Source organism: Sipha flava, unplaced genomic scaffold (genome assembly GCF_003268045.1).
Source record: "Sipha flava isolate LNK unplaced genomic scaffold, YSA_version1 77_pilon_pilon, whole genome shotgun sequence".
Lineage (NCBI taxonomy): Eukaryota > Metazoa > Arthropoda > Insecta > Hemiptera > Aphididae > Sipha > Sipha flava.
Genome location: NW_020273617.1, coordinates 332118 through 346727, shown reverse-complemented (window position 1 = coordinate 346727; position 14610 = coordinate 332118).

Sequence of the window (14610 nt, the reverse complement as noted above, 5' to 3'; positions counted from 1 at the left end):
CGAGAGTCGCGTATGGAAATAATTGTCCGAAGCATAAAAAACGTTCCGACAAAATTATAGTTCATCCACACGACGGCGATGACGATAACAGTTATTATTATTATTATAGGAGTAGTTTTGATGTGTGTATAAGTTCGTCGTTCCTCAAGTTTTTCACGCTCCGATCGTTTCGACGCGTAAACTTCTTAACGGTACCGCAATCCGTTCGGCACGGGATTAGCGTCGGTCAACACAACAAAACTTCCGGATGACGCAACCGTGCTCATTACCCTCGATCGTGCTGATCCCGCGTCAAGTCGAACAGGGTACCGAGCGCGCTGTGGATCCCAACAGGGTTTTCAGCCAATAGTTTCTGCGTTTAGTCCAATATCGCAAACAGATCGACCGCGTTTCCCCCTGACAACACCGTCCCGTGCGCTTGTCATCCGTGCCTCGTTACCCTTTCGAATGCAATACATGACTACATACGCCACACTCCGTTCAGTCATTTCCTTTTTTCCGTTGTCGACGAACGCCATTGCGCAGATAACTCTTGCTCACGGGGGAGTCGACGGCCGCCGAATGAAAAACGAAAAAAACTTTCTTATCGACACCGAGTTCATTGCGTACGCAACGCGAAGCGGTCTGTAGTTGCTCGAAAAACGAAAACAGGTCGGTAGAATCCCTCGCTCAAGGTAGCGCTTTCTGGGTTTCAAAGGTTCGAGTGCCGATTGGTGCCACTGGATAGTGCTGTGAGCCGGATGAAATATCGCTTACTTGTTCCGTAGCAGACGAGTTGATGGGCTTACTGCTATTACAGAGCGAAGTGGAAATCAATCAACGATCGGACAGAGAGCTAATAACAGACACTCATCGACACCCGTGCCAGACAACGCAAAACTCGAAACGAAAAAGCAAAACAATCGCGTTCAGTAATAGTTTGTCACAAAAAGCTCCTTCGGAGGATCCCAGCGCACGTGTACAACCAAGAGCGATTGGTACACACGTGTTGATGGCCCGTGGGCGATAATCGTGATGATGTGTCCGTATCATTTAGGGACGTACGGTGGAATGGACCATGGACCGGTCCTTTGATGGTTTGTACGGTTTAACTTTTCAATTGGTCTTCGTTGGTTTAGGCGTCTGTTCTTTGAACCGTGTTGTCCGCTTCCGCATCGAAATAACCGTTGATCGTTGACTTTTCACCTGTTGGTAGTGCACACCATTACAGCCATTACAGTTTTTTTTTCGACATAATTCACTTAATCGAACGACACACACATCGTTACAGGTCCGTCCGCCGCGATAACCGTTCAGACGACGGCTGTGGGAAATCCGGCAGCGTTGACGGGGGTGGAATCCGATCGTCGCGACCGAATTCTCCGGCGTTTTTCGGGTTTCTCACGACATTCGGCCTAAAAGTTTTCGACCGGATGCGGTCGCGGTGGACGTTTCAACGAAAACGTCACCCGAGCGACGTTGGCGCGGCGCTCCGTGTAGGCAATATCAGTACGTTCCCGCGTGCGTCGCCGTACCGGTTGCGAATCAACGCCAGTGCTGCCGCCAAGGGGTAAATTAAACTGAACCCTATTGATTTATAAATAAAATTTGCGTAAAATAATGTATTAACCTTAAAAAAAAAAAAAAAATCGTCGAACCGAAAAGATGTTTTCAAGACACAATGTTTTCAAAGACACATCTAACGGTGCAATGCGCCGATCGCCGAGATAAAATAGAACGAAATAGGTACTTGCAGCCGACTGTTTTCGGGAAAAAAACGTACAAGCAACACGAAAATAGTTTATACGATTACGGTGCAAGTTCTTAATTCTCATCGCCTTGTGATATGCAGCGGTAGACTGCGGCTTTTTCGTGGTGTTTACGAACAAAATATATTATAGTTATACAGTCGTACAAGAAAAATTGTAATTGTATATTTTTTATTCAATGATGTTCCTCGTAAATTTGCCGCCCTATCAAACACCAAAAAGTTTTCTACCCCTGGGCAATTGGCCTCCCTCGCCACCGTTAAACGCGGCTCTGATCGACGCAGACGACGTGTTTATCTATTCGGATGTTCACCAAGTGCCAGGCACAGTTTTGAATGGAATTGGTTTCGTAACAGTAACCCGAATAACATGGGAAAACGGACGTTATTTATATTATTAATATACGTAGGTCCGGGCCGATCCGACGATCACCTGATAAAAAACGCGTCCTCGCTCCTCTGGAACGTACAACCGACGACTTGGCGCTCGCCAACGCAAATCACCATACATCAATAGCGACCCGCTGGCTATAGCAAAACGTATTTTACACGTTCATTTTTTTTACTTTATATTCACAGGCTTTTATCTCTAACGCAATTAGTATTAACCGAGTTCAGCGCCGGACGCGATGAGAAAAGGATTATCTTTAATACCCTCGTTTTTATTTCTAACTTAACGCGGAATATGAAAAATATCACGTTTTCATCGACTTCGTGTACACCGGACGATACATTTTTTATCCGAGAACGATCATACTTTACGCATACAACAACGCTTTAGGCTAAGCTTTTATTCGTTTGTTTCTAAATATAAACTGTTTTTTTTTTTTTTTTTCTATATTGATTTAATATTAATCGTCTGTTCTTCTTTTTTTTTATCCAAACGACCGTGATTATCCTTAACCTATTTTCTAGATAAATATTTTAAATATTACCTAGATAAATGTAATATCAATTATCAGTTACCTTATCAAGACAGTTTAAGCGTTATCTTTGTGCAACACTGTTTACGTTATGGTGTTTACACGTTTAATGCACAAGTTGTGGTTGTACGCCATCAACATTTACTCGATGGCGGATGTTAACGTTATGGAATCTTTCGATTTCCTTCGACGAAAAATGTGAGTTCAGTTGTATTTTACCGGACACGTGGTTCTACGGAGATAAGAAAATGCAATGATTATCATGAAAACTACAGTTTAAAGGAAGTTTGTTGGCCGATATTCTATACGAGTATGATTATTAGCTTATAACCAACTGAAACGCTTTCGTTATGCGTCTATGAGAATATATACATATTAAATAATTATTGTTCTACGTTATATCCACAACAATGTATTAACATGTTTCAGATGATTTCAACATGAGTGCTTCGAATTGAATAAACTTAGGGCGAATCCGTCCGTACCTAATCAAATCAAAATAACTTTTCCGGCTAATAGATATGAAAATATAATTTTAACATCTCATTATTAAATTATTACATGTCACAATAGCTAACGAAATAATTAAAATTATACTCATATTATTTACCACACCGTTGACTCTTAAAACCGCACTCGTTTAATAGGTTAAAACCACACAATTTTAAACATTTCTATCAAATTATATGTTGTTTCTTCTTTAGTAGTTTAAGTATAACAACTTTCATTAGGTGATCTTGATAATTCAAAATTGATTTACAGTTGTTTGTACTCTGGGATTGCTTGTCAATTAGATCTATTTTGTGCACGCGAGTTATGAGCTAAATGCAAAAAACAAGACCACTTTTTGGGTAGGATGATTTTTGTATGACAATCGGTCTTATACTCGAAAAGAACATTATTGTTTGTTTTGTTGTATTACGATACTTCAATTTGATTTCAGCTATTATACGGTCGTGCCCACCAAGACAAATTGCTATGTATGTGAAAAATGTCGAATACCTTTTCATTTTAATGTAATAACGTTATTGTTTTAGTTACGCGGTCTTCATCGTTGATTGATCGTACTTACGAATAATTCCATGATCTGTTTTGCAATTGTATCATTAATTTTTCATTTTTTTTTTCGTTTCACTTAAATCCTTAAATCCATTTTTATTGTATATTTTATATTTCTTTTAAAAAATGAAGATCGAACGCACTGTACTAAGAACTACACAAATCTAAGCGCAATTTTTTATTAAAAATATTATAATCAACATATATTATCATTTCTAATGAAACAGAATAAATGCTACGTGAGATAACTCTATGGACATTCTGAACCTTTAAATATAAACAGTCTAAAGTCTTAAAAAAAAAAAAAAATAAACCACTATAAAATTACGTGAACTTTTATCAGAATTCTGAAGTTAACACTTAATCGGAATAAAAACTATGTATCGATAACATTGCCTAATAAATTACGAAAATTTCGTTAAAAGTCAACTAAATTATCATTTCCTAAACGTATCTTTACGTATTTGTACGTATGTCAGACGGTGACAACACATGCGGGTACGTCATCATCTCAAGCGAAATCTTTTTCCTAGCGCGGTTTTTAAATCAACTACAAATATACGGTATTTTGTCATACAACGACCGATAAAGTGTGTGGTTTTGGTCCGTCGAAGTTATTCTGGTCGAAATAAAGTGTACGGTTTTCGAGTGCGATCCGCCACACAACGCTTGCAGCTTATTATCATCATAATTGTACACGTCACGAAATCATCACAACAGTCAAAACCACCACGAGATTTAATATTATCATTGTGTTATAATGTACTTGGAAATTCGTTTCGGTCGCACGTAACGATCGTGCGGTGCCTTCGGTTTCAGTCCGATCCACGAGCAACGTGTACGTAAACTTTGCGATTCGCATGACGATCGATTTCGATTATCCTCATTGTTATTAATCAAAGGACTTTCAGCTAGCGTACCAGCTTGCAACTAAGTGCACCGAACTGTAGAACCGTGTGTGTCTACCGTCCCGTGCTCGTATAATGCATCACATTTTGTTACACAGTCGCACTTGCTCAACGTTTTCGGCGTCCATTACAATGCGATTTGAACTATTACCCGAATTAGATTTAAGTTAATGCACGAGATTTCATTATTCGTCAGTTTCACGCCCGCCGAGCTTTCTCCGCAATAAATCAAAAACAACACTTTTCTCCTTGAATGTCTTATTATAGTTGGAATACATTTTTTCGTCCATCACAACGACCAATTGTTTTATTTTATCCGTTCGCTCTTCCAATACAACGTTGCCGTTCATTTTATTGCAATACCAAATCCAGGTACTCCGAGCCCCGACAAGGTCTGCGTACCTGATCGGCGGCTCTCCAAATACTCTAAAACCAATACTTTCGAACCGTCGAGAATTCATTCCATGTACACGGCTCTTGGGCGATTTCATTCGATAAGGTCAACGGTTTTTTTTTTTTTTTCTATCGTAAAAAGTGACGAACGCCTATCATCCCTGACGCCGTGACCCGTCCGAGATACGGAAACTGTTCGCAAAAACACAGTGCTGTAGACCGTCAACCGCTATCGAGCGCGAAGGATTAACGCGACGAATGTAAACAGACCGGACTACGTCGAGAGGCAAAACGCGAAGAGCGAAGTTCATAACAACGTTCAAGTAACGATTATCGTTCCGGCGACGATATCGAACGCACTTCAACCGCATGCAGCAGTTCCGGGGTGACGTTCGCAAGTTTTCCATGGACCAGCGCAATTATAATCATAGGCCGCTCAAATTTATTTTAGTCTACATTCATACGACCACGTTCGTTTTTTGAAATTTTTTTTTCTAAATGCATTTTCAAATATACGTTTACCTCAAACAAATTAAAAAATATTGCGAATTACTGTACAATTTTTTTTTTTTTTTTTTTTATAGGGATTTGGATTTAAAATTCTGCAAAAAAAAAAAAAACTTTACCGGTTGGTGTTGCTCAGGGCAGTTTTTCAAATACAGTAATTTTTTAGCTATTAAAGATCCACTATGCAGGTTCGCGACTAATGGCTGGAAAACAGTAAATGTGATGAATCCGCTGCTTTTTACGCGTCTTACTCGCTTGTGTGCATATGGTAAATAAAATTACGGCGCCCGTGAATACCACGAGCACTTATTCGGAAACTTCCAAAATCATTTTTTTTTTTTTTTTGTCCACGTTTAAGCGTACATAAGTTATTCGAAATTAATTATCGCGTACAAAGACACTTACGTTTCCCTTGTCCAGCACCTCGGTCCATAGGCTAAACTAGGGGGCGAAACAAGGTTTTTAGCACCTCTAAATTCAAATGTAGCATTCCTGTTTTTTTTTTTTTTTTTCAGATCTATATAATCCATAGTAATTACAGTTCAATACCATTATTAAATACCCAATATTTGGGCTCTATTTGCGCCCACGCCCTGGTCTGCTACGCGCATATGGTCGGTAACCTGTGCATTGTTATCGCTGTGCTCCTGTAACACTTTCCGGGGTTCAAGGGTTAACGATCCGTTTTCCATTAGCACGTTCGCGCAGAACTCCTCCTCCTACCCCCCGTATGCGTATAGTGGACGACTTTCGCGTACCCTTCGACGCTCTTACGGTGTTCACGTATCCGTCGATTCAATTTCAGGAGGTAATCTTTTCTGAACGCGAACGGACGCACGAAAAGTGGACCGCCATTACGATATGAAAGAAAAAAAAAGTATATTTATTAACAAACGCATCCGTCACCCCGGACGCTTTGGCGATTTTTCATCTCTCACTGTCACCGCAACGCAATTTGAACCGCTAGGATTTCCAACCGTCCACGTTTGCACCTCAGATCCGAGATAAGCACGGTAAGCACCCGTTTTCCAACTGAATTTCATTTCAGCACTCGACCGTTGTGTATGACTTGACGTATTTCACATGGACCGTTTCGGTTGCCATCCACGTCTAGTCCGTTATTATTTCTTAAACGGTGAGCTATAATTTTTCTTTTTTTTTTTTTACAATTTTTCGGTTTCCACTCTTTACAATTAATTCAAACGCCTGACTGTCTGTTCACTGAATTACACACGTATTCATAATACTTGTTTTAACGAATACAAAAAAAAAAAAAATAATAATAATAAATTATTTATTGTTTTCAATTTGTACGTACTAAATTATGTTTAACAATTACGTCATCAAGTAGAATTCTTGGGAATCAGTAATTAATTTAGCAAAAATTACAGAAAAAAATAAATGAAAACTATAAATTATCATCAACGTTTAAATAAATATATGTATATAAATTGGAATAAAACTATTATATATTAAAAACTTTTTTAACAAATTATAACTAACTACGAGAAAAATAATTAATAAAAATGAAAAAAACCGTCCCGTGAGTTGTAAAAGGGTGAATGAGTAGCATTAGGTGTACTTACCGAAACAGTGCAACGACGACGACGAAAACTATCGCGTTGGGAAAATGATTATGAACACAGTCTTTTTCTAGATTATTTTATTTTTATTATTTAATTTTACTTTTAATTTACGATTATTTTTAATCTTCAAGTACCTGATTAAATTGAATAGCATTTTCCGAGGGTTTATTCCTAAGAATACAGTGTCCAATGTTTACGGTTTGTTATCAACACTTGTTGGGGTTCTCACGATCGAACGAACCACATAAATTGTTACACTATTGTAGAACAAGACGAACCGTACACTCGGACCGGATTACGAACGAATTTCCGACTCCATTATCGTATCGTTTGAGGTACAAAGGCGCGACCGATGGTCGGATACCGATATGCAAAGCCTGACCGAAGGTCGCCGAAACCGATAACAATGGCTACCAGAAAATTTCTGTGTCCAATAATCGGTTAATCGGTCGACAAGCGACGAGGACTAGTGATTTTTTTTATTATATTTGAAACAATAATCAAATCTGAACATAAACAATACTGTCGTTGTTCATCCATGCGTACGACACTCGGAGTGAAAAATCACAATACAATGTTTAATTTTAACATTAACAGGTAGATATTGTGGTGGGTCGTGGCCAGGGCAACTATTATTTATGAAAATAACAAAATTAATTCTGATCGTTATGGCGTATACCTATTACTAATTCATTAAATCGATTGATATAATATTAATGTATACCACTGGGTACATATGTATACGGAACATAAGACGAAATAAAACAGAAAACGAAACAAACTAAAATATTAATAGGATAGGATAGTTCTTTAAATTTAGTTGTTATATTCGTGCATCGATTTCCTCTAGCCATTTTACCACCGTTGGTTATATACTAATTGGTAATATATACTGATAATACAATTGGTATCAGAATTCTGAATACTTTAGTATTAATTATTTAGTAAGAGCATAAAACATATGGGGGGTAGGGCTCAGCCCTTTAAATTTCGAGAAATATATATATATATATATATATTGCGTACAACATTTATATTTTAGAGGGTGCTAAGTCTTTCTATTTTTACATATGTCCTTCCTATTTCCTAAAAACCTTCTAGCATGGCGCACACGATTTAGCCTAGGGCTTACAAATCCTATATCCGGTCCTGATCGACGATTTCAAATTTTTCAACCACAGATGCCTTGACGGTTCGTGCGAGAATCGTATGATATTACGTTTTTATTCCGGAAACCGTTGTTATAGTGATGACTAAAAAAAAAAAAAACTTTTCGATGTTTTTCGGAGAGAGATACATCGACAAAAATCATTCGAAAAACGATTCTAAAAATACTTCGTACTCATCATTTGGAACTATTCATACATTATTAGACGTAACTTGGATGCTCCTTGAAAAGTTTTCCGTTATACATACTAACTCGTTATAATGCAGATTAAAACGTCGCAAAATCTCAACACGCAGTCAAGTTCGGATTCTTTTACGTTCGCTTACACATTTTTTCGCGATTTATTAACGCAATCTTATTTTATTTTTTGTACTTTCGTCCGTCGAACAATTAATTCCGAATGTTGGTGTGCTGCACCTACGGTTTAATATCCGGACCTTGTCTTATACGCGTCCGCATTAAAATTTAAATTTATAAGACACCATTCCCCCCCCCCCCCCGCTACCCAACGGCTCTTCACTCGATATACTCGTGGAACTAATTGCAGTTCTCTTTTCCGTATATCCGACCCTTGCGCAATGTTTATGACACCCATAAATAAAATCGCTTTGCGCCAATTTAAATTATAACCCTCATAGAATTTTAAACAATAGACATATTATATACTGTTATTGTTGCAAGCCGCGTTGATAGATTTACAGATAAAATATACGCACTAACCTAAACGTACAACTTTACGCAATAAAATTTAACTAATAAATAATGTGAATTCACGATGCGTTATTGAATTTAAATAGTGTTCAAATAAAATGTATAATTACAGTTCGCGTATCTATTTTAGTGCGAACTAAACGGTTTCGAGCTCAGGGCTCCGTGTACACATTTTTTTTCGCTTTTCGATTCACTGATCTAGGAACATGTTAGTTTTAATAATTACCGAATGAGGTACACGTGAGCTACACGGACGTATCGACTTTAAGTTAATATCATCTGAACGTACGACGGTCGTGCACGGTTTCCAACCTGACATTTATTCTTTAGATCGAAATAGCGATTGCCCGTAGTCTGAAATAGAAAAATATCTCCCGGGCGACGCCGGGCAATTCATATGGTACGAGTATATTATACATTATAGCGAGTAACGGTGAAAAAAATAACTAGACTTTCCACAAACTGCGTGTAACCACATGGGTATATGCGTAGCGTGATATTTTACGGGTCGTACTCTTTTAAGTATTAATAATGTGAGTAACTACGAAGGAACGTTTGGCGGAAGAGCGCAGTGACAAGAGGCTAAAATATTGAAGGACGCGGTAAAAGCATTTGACAATTTATGCTGATGAAAATGATTATGCTTTTGTACGCACATTGAAGGGACTACTTTTTAAGGAAAAACTAAATTGTGTGATGCATTAAGTGTACATTTTGAAAGTAAAGGAAAATAAGAACATAAAGTACTAACAAAGAAGTTTTTAAAAGTAAAATGTATTACTTATCTAAAAATTCAAATATGTATATACTCTGTGTGCGATGCATTTTAAATTCACAGTGAATAACTTTTTGTTAATACTTGCAGTGTTGCAGTGTTTCAAGCTTTCGTGTTTTCAATATTTATGTATATGGTGTAATTGGATTATATTTAAATGTTATCTCGATATCAGTTTTAGCAATGACTAGAATAACTGTTTATTTTATGATTACCTGTCTCACTACGAAAAACCAAACAAAATCTAATTTTAAATACCAATAATATAATTGTCTTTTATTACTGAATGTAAAATCACTTATTTTAATAAATGTTGGATTTTCGTGAACAAGATTTAAACAAATCTACAATTTTACAGCTTTAAACTCGATAAGTGTCATTAATGGATACTGCTTACATCAAGGCTCTTCAAGTGTACAAAACGTATTATATCTTTATTTTGTGGACATTTTTAATTAATTAATGATAAACATATTTAATGTAATTTACCATAAGCTAATTGCTAATTGTGCTCATGATAGGTAAAGATAACATATAACAAATAAAGAAAAAAAAACGTTTTTACATTTATTATTTTTTTTTTTTTTTTTTTTGTGTTAACTTTATAATAGTAATAATTTTATCTTTCTTAATTTACTACTCGTATAAATGATTTTTTTATACTTACGTTTAAATATCAGACAGTTTATTGCTCGGAAACGTCATGTAAAATGCATACATATGGATAAAAATACGTTCCTGTTGATCGATTAGAAAAGTCATTATAAATGATTTCTAAAAACCACCAAAACTAATAATAACCAAATAATAATAATAAGTAATAATAATGATAAATCTGTCGGAGCCGTTTCCTACAGCATTGATTGACATCCTTTTAACACTACTTATACCCTACTTATACATGCATAACTTATATAATTTAAAAATGTTCACACACCACTATGACCGAAAAATCTTATTTTTTTTACTTATCGAAATGTAATTTTTTTTGTATGTTGAGCTTTTCATTACTAAAACTTCGCTGAAATTAATCGAATACTACAAGGCTTTTATATGTGGTTTGGTACAAAGTTTTAGTGCATGCATGCTAAATTGAACACGTACAGTTATATTTTTGTTATATTTTTTAATTACAATAATAGACGTTTGACGTCGAAGACGTCAATATCAAACAAATTGAAAAACACGGAACGGTTAGGGACCGCTGTCCTGCGAAACGGGAAAATGTGCGTTTACTCGATTTTCCAACGAATCCGGAAAAACTCGATCGAACTTGTCACTTTGAACCACGTCCTTTGCAGATATACTTCACCCGTTCGTGATACGGCTGCAGCATAACGTCCTAATAATCTTAAAAAATTAAAAAAAAATATTATTATAATAATATTGATAAAATAAAATAAAACAAACTTAATTTAATTAAAATTGACTTTTCTTGATTTTATTAACACAAAGCTCTGTATAAGGTTATCTACTTATAATTCTTCAGCGATTTTGCTTTCAGTAGAATGATCGACTAATTAGTCTTGAGATATATTTTATCGCAAATATTAATATTAGTATTATATTATTAATATTTCAAGGTTTGTGTAACTCCTCTCAACTGTTGCAACGGTTACAATTGAAGTAAATTAAATTATTATCACATAATCGTTGAAGTACAGTTCTATATATGAACTCAAGAACTGATTTCGGATACCGATAGAAATAAAAAAATGTGTGACCCGATTTTGAAAATGCCACCCCTATTAAAGTGTCGCTCTAGGCACGTGCCTGGCTTATCTATACCTTGTGCCGGCTTTGCCCAGGGCGTTTTCGATAGACGGGACGGGCACCAAGTGCGCTCCTGCGTGGAGCTAACGGACACATGTTCGGAAAAAAAAAACAAGAACATTAATAATGGGAGTACTCGTACGAATCGGGTGACGACGGCGCTAGTAAGGATATTTTATAGAAAAATAACTCTCCTGGGCGACGCTGGACATTTCAGCTAGTATGTCGTGCATTATAGCGAGTAACGGCAAAAAAAATATAGCTAAACTTTCCTCAAATTGCATTTACGTGCGTGCGGTTGAATATCAAACAAGGTACGTGCGCCATTGTTTTCGCACCGGAGCCCTAATATATGTTTAATCAAACGTTTTATTCCACGGCGTCCGACGATTTTTCGAGTTCTTTAGCGAGTTTCGACTGTATGCCGTCCGAGGACGGATCAAGACCGATGTTATGTAAGCATGAGGAAGGTATATAAATCCAACCCCCCCCCCACGTTATAAAGGCACGTTTTCCGGCTTCAATACACATATATAGGTATATTTTAATTTATTTCAAATGTATTTTGGACCGTACAAAAATCGCTCAATTCTAATTGTTTTTTCTTTGGGAGAACGGTGGAAATCATCCCGTTCCAGATCTGAATCGGATCGAATACTCTTATATGTATCTAGTGCTCGAAACATCAGTAGAAAAAAGCGCGTTGCTATATTATTGTTATATATTTTGCAAGCTGAGCAGATAAATTGCGTCGTGACCGGAGTCTTATGACGGCCAGCTAACGACGCGAGGATAGTGGACCGGCGTATAGATACGACCGAGGTCGGGTAAATGGATTTAATTAAGTATAATCACAAAGATAAATCATTTTGACACAGCGTCGTAAATAATAATAAAATATTACGAATTCTCATATTTTTTTCCCTCCGTTTTTTTTTTTGTTTTCAACAGCCAAAATGAAGTAAGTAACTTGTTTTGTACTTGCGCCCGGAACTCGCGGTCTTCCGTAAAACTTTCGTGACAAAACTTTTTGCGCTCCATTTCACATAAACGTTTGTCGGAACTTTCGAGGAAACGGATTCAAGACTTCCGGACGTAATCATCATCCCAAGGAGTTCATATAATTCGTTTAGGAAAACCAAACTGTAACGTATCCCCTAAAACCATTGCCCTTAAACGGTCGGTTGAAAAATCACGTACTCGGCTAGCGCAATTGTTTGGAATTCGAACCGACGTTTGTAGACTTCCGGAAGCATCGGTGATAGTGTTCACAGCGCTGAATGGTTCACAGACAGTAGTAACGCTTTATCCGTATCTACTGTCTGTCGATGGTGTACATCGTATGCCGAGAAAGGGGATTTCGGGGACGGTTTTTCGACAAAACCCATGAAAATATCTAATCTCTGAGGTTTATTTTCAATGTTTATTTTATCTCTCAAACCCATAAACAGCGAAGGTCTTTCAATACGTTTTTCCGCAACATCGACGAGCGTCTTGATACAGTTATCCAGCAAGGATACGTATAAGTTGAAAAACGCGTAACGAAGTTTTCGGGAGATGAAATAACCAGATGGAACCTAGTCAGTATAGTAGTAAATACAAACATTTTTTTTTTTTATCATTATACGTACGTCTGCGAAACCGGATGTCGTCGATAAACGTGAACACCAACCGTTTATTATCACTCCGTTTTGTCGGACGCCGATCGGTGCCCATGTAACACGAACGTGTATTTTTCCTCTACCGCCCCAAAACAAATAAAAATCAATTATAATTGTACGCCATCGTCCTGCGTATAGTATAATATAATACAATACTAATCGATTGTACAGTGTAGTGTGGACATAAATAGTGACTCGTGTTCACAATGATAATCCCAGATGTCTACGTATCATGGCATTCACGCAGTGTGTGATCGACCGCACTGTTTAAAATTGTCAGCCTAATTGCAGGGAATAAGCAAACGAATGCTTAGACTGTTGAGCGTTTCGGTTTAAAAAACGAAAATGTTGAGGAAAACGAGTAAGACGAATCGACAATGGCTTAAAACGAAACGACCGTTGAAACCTGGTACAGATCAACACGCACAAGTTTAAGCGTCATTTTATCGATTTCACGAGGGACATTTTATTGCGCAATAACAATGTTGTATTAAACTACTGAATTTTAACGGTTTGTTGAACTATTAGTTTATAGCGCATAACGTACGGTGTTCATAGTGGATATTTATCGTACGGCAGATCAGACATTGCACTGCACAAATTATAATTATAGCGGCGGTAAAACCAGTATAAAAAAAAAAAAAAATGAAAAACACGAACACGAGATTCGCTAAGAAGACGAAATCACATCGTATTGCGGCAACTGAACACGACCAAATGTTCAACTCTGATCTCGTACGAACTACGCGTCAGTGAAATTTTAAATATTATATTGTCGAAACAAAATAGATAACTACATTATAGTCTACGAGTAGGGCCAAACGGTTTCGGGTTATAGGGCTTAACAACGGAGCGACGTCGTTTTTCGAATGGACTTAAAATAAACGTATCATATATTTTTGAATCCAATTAATAAAGTGTGTTTCGTAAAGCGCACAATTTTTAAAAATACAATAAATCAAACAAAATTATATATAAATTCAAACTTTTTACGTCATCACGTTTACAATGCATTCTGATTTAGTGTTTTAAAATTATATCCACCTCCATCATCGTATCTGCAAGCCGTCATCTTACGTCATAATATATCTTAACATATCTTAAACAACGATTGATGATGGAAGTTAAAAAACGATTACGATTGAATCAACCACTCCGGGATATATTATTTTTTTTTTTTTTTTTACGATCGCAAACGTATACCGCGAACGCGTACGCAAATGCGAATCGTGTGACAAATAGCCGAAGGAGACCGTCGCCGATACGGCAATACGTTGTGAGCGCGTGTCGACATAATTTACTGACGTCAACAAACGCCGCACAAGTGCCGACGTCGCATTAAGCCCGTTAAATTCGCCTGTCGACCGACGTTACGCAAAGGGCCCCGTCGTCGTTAACG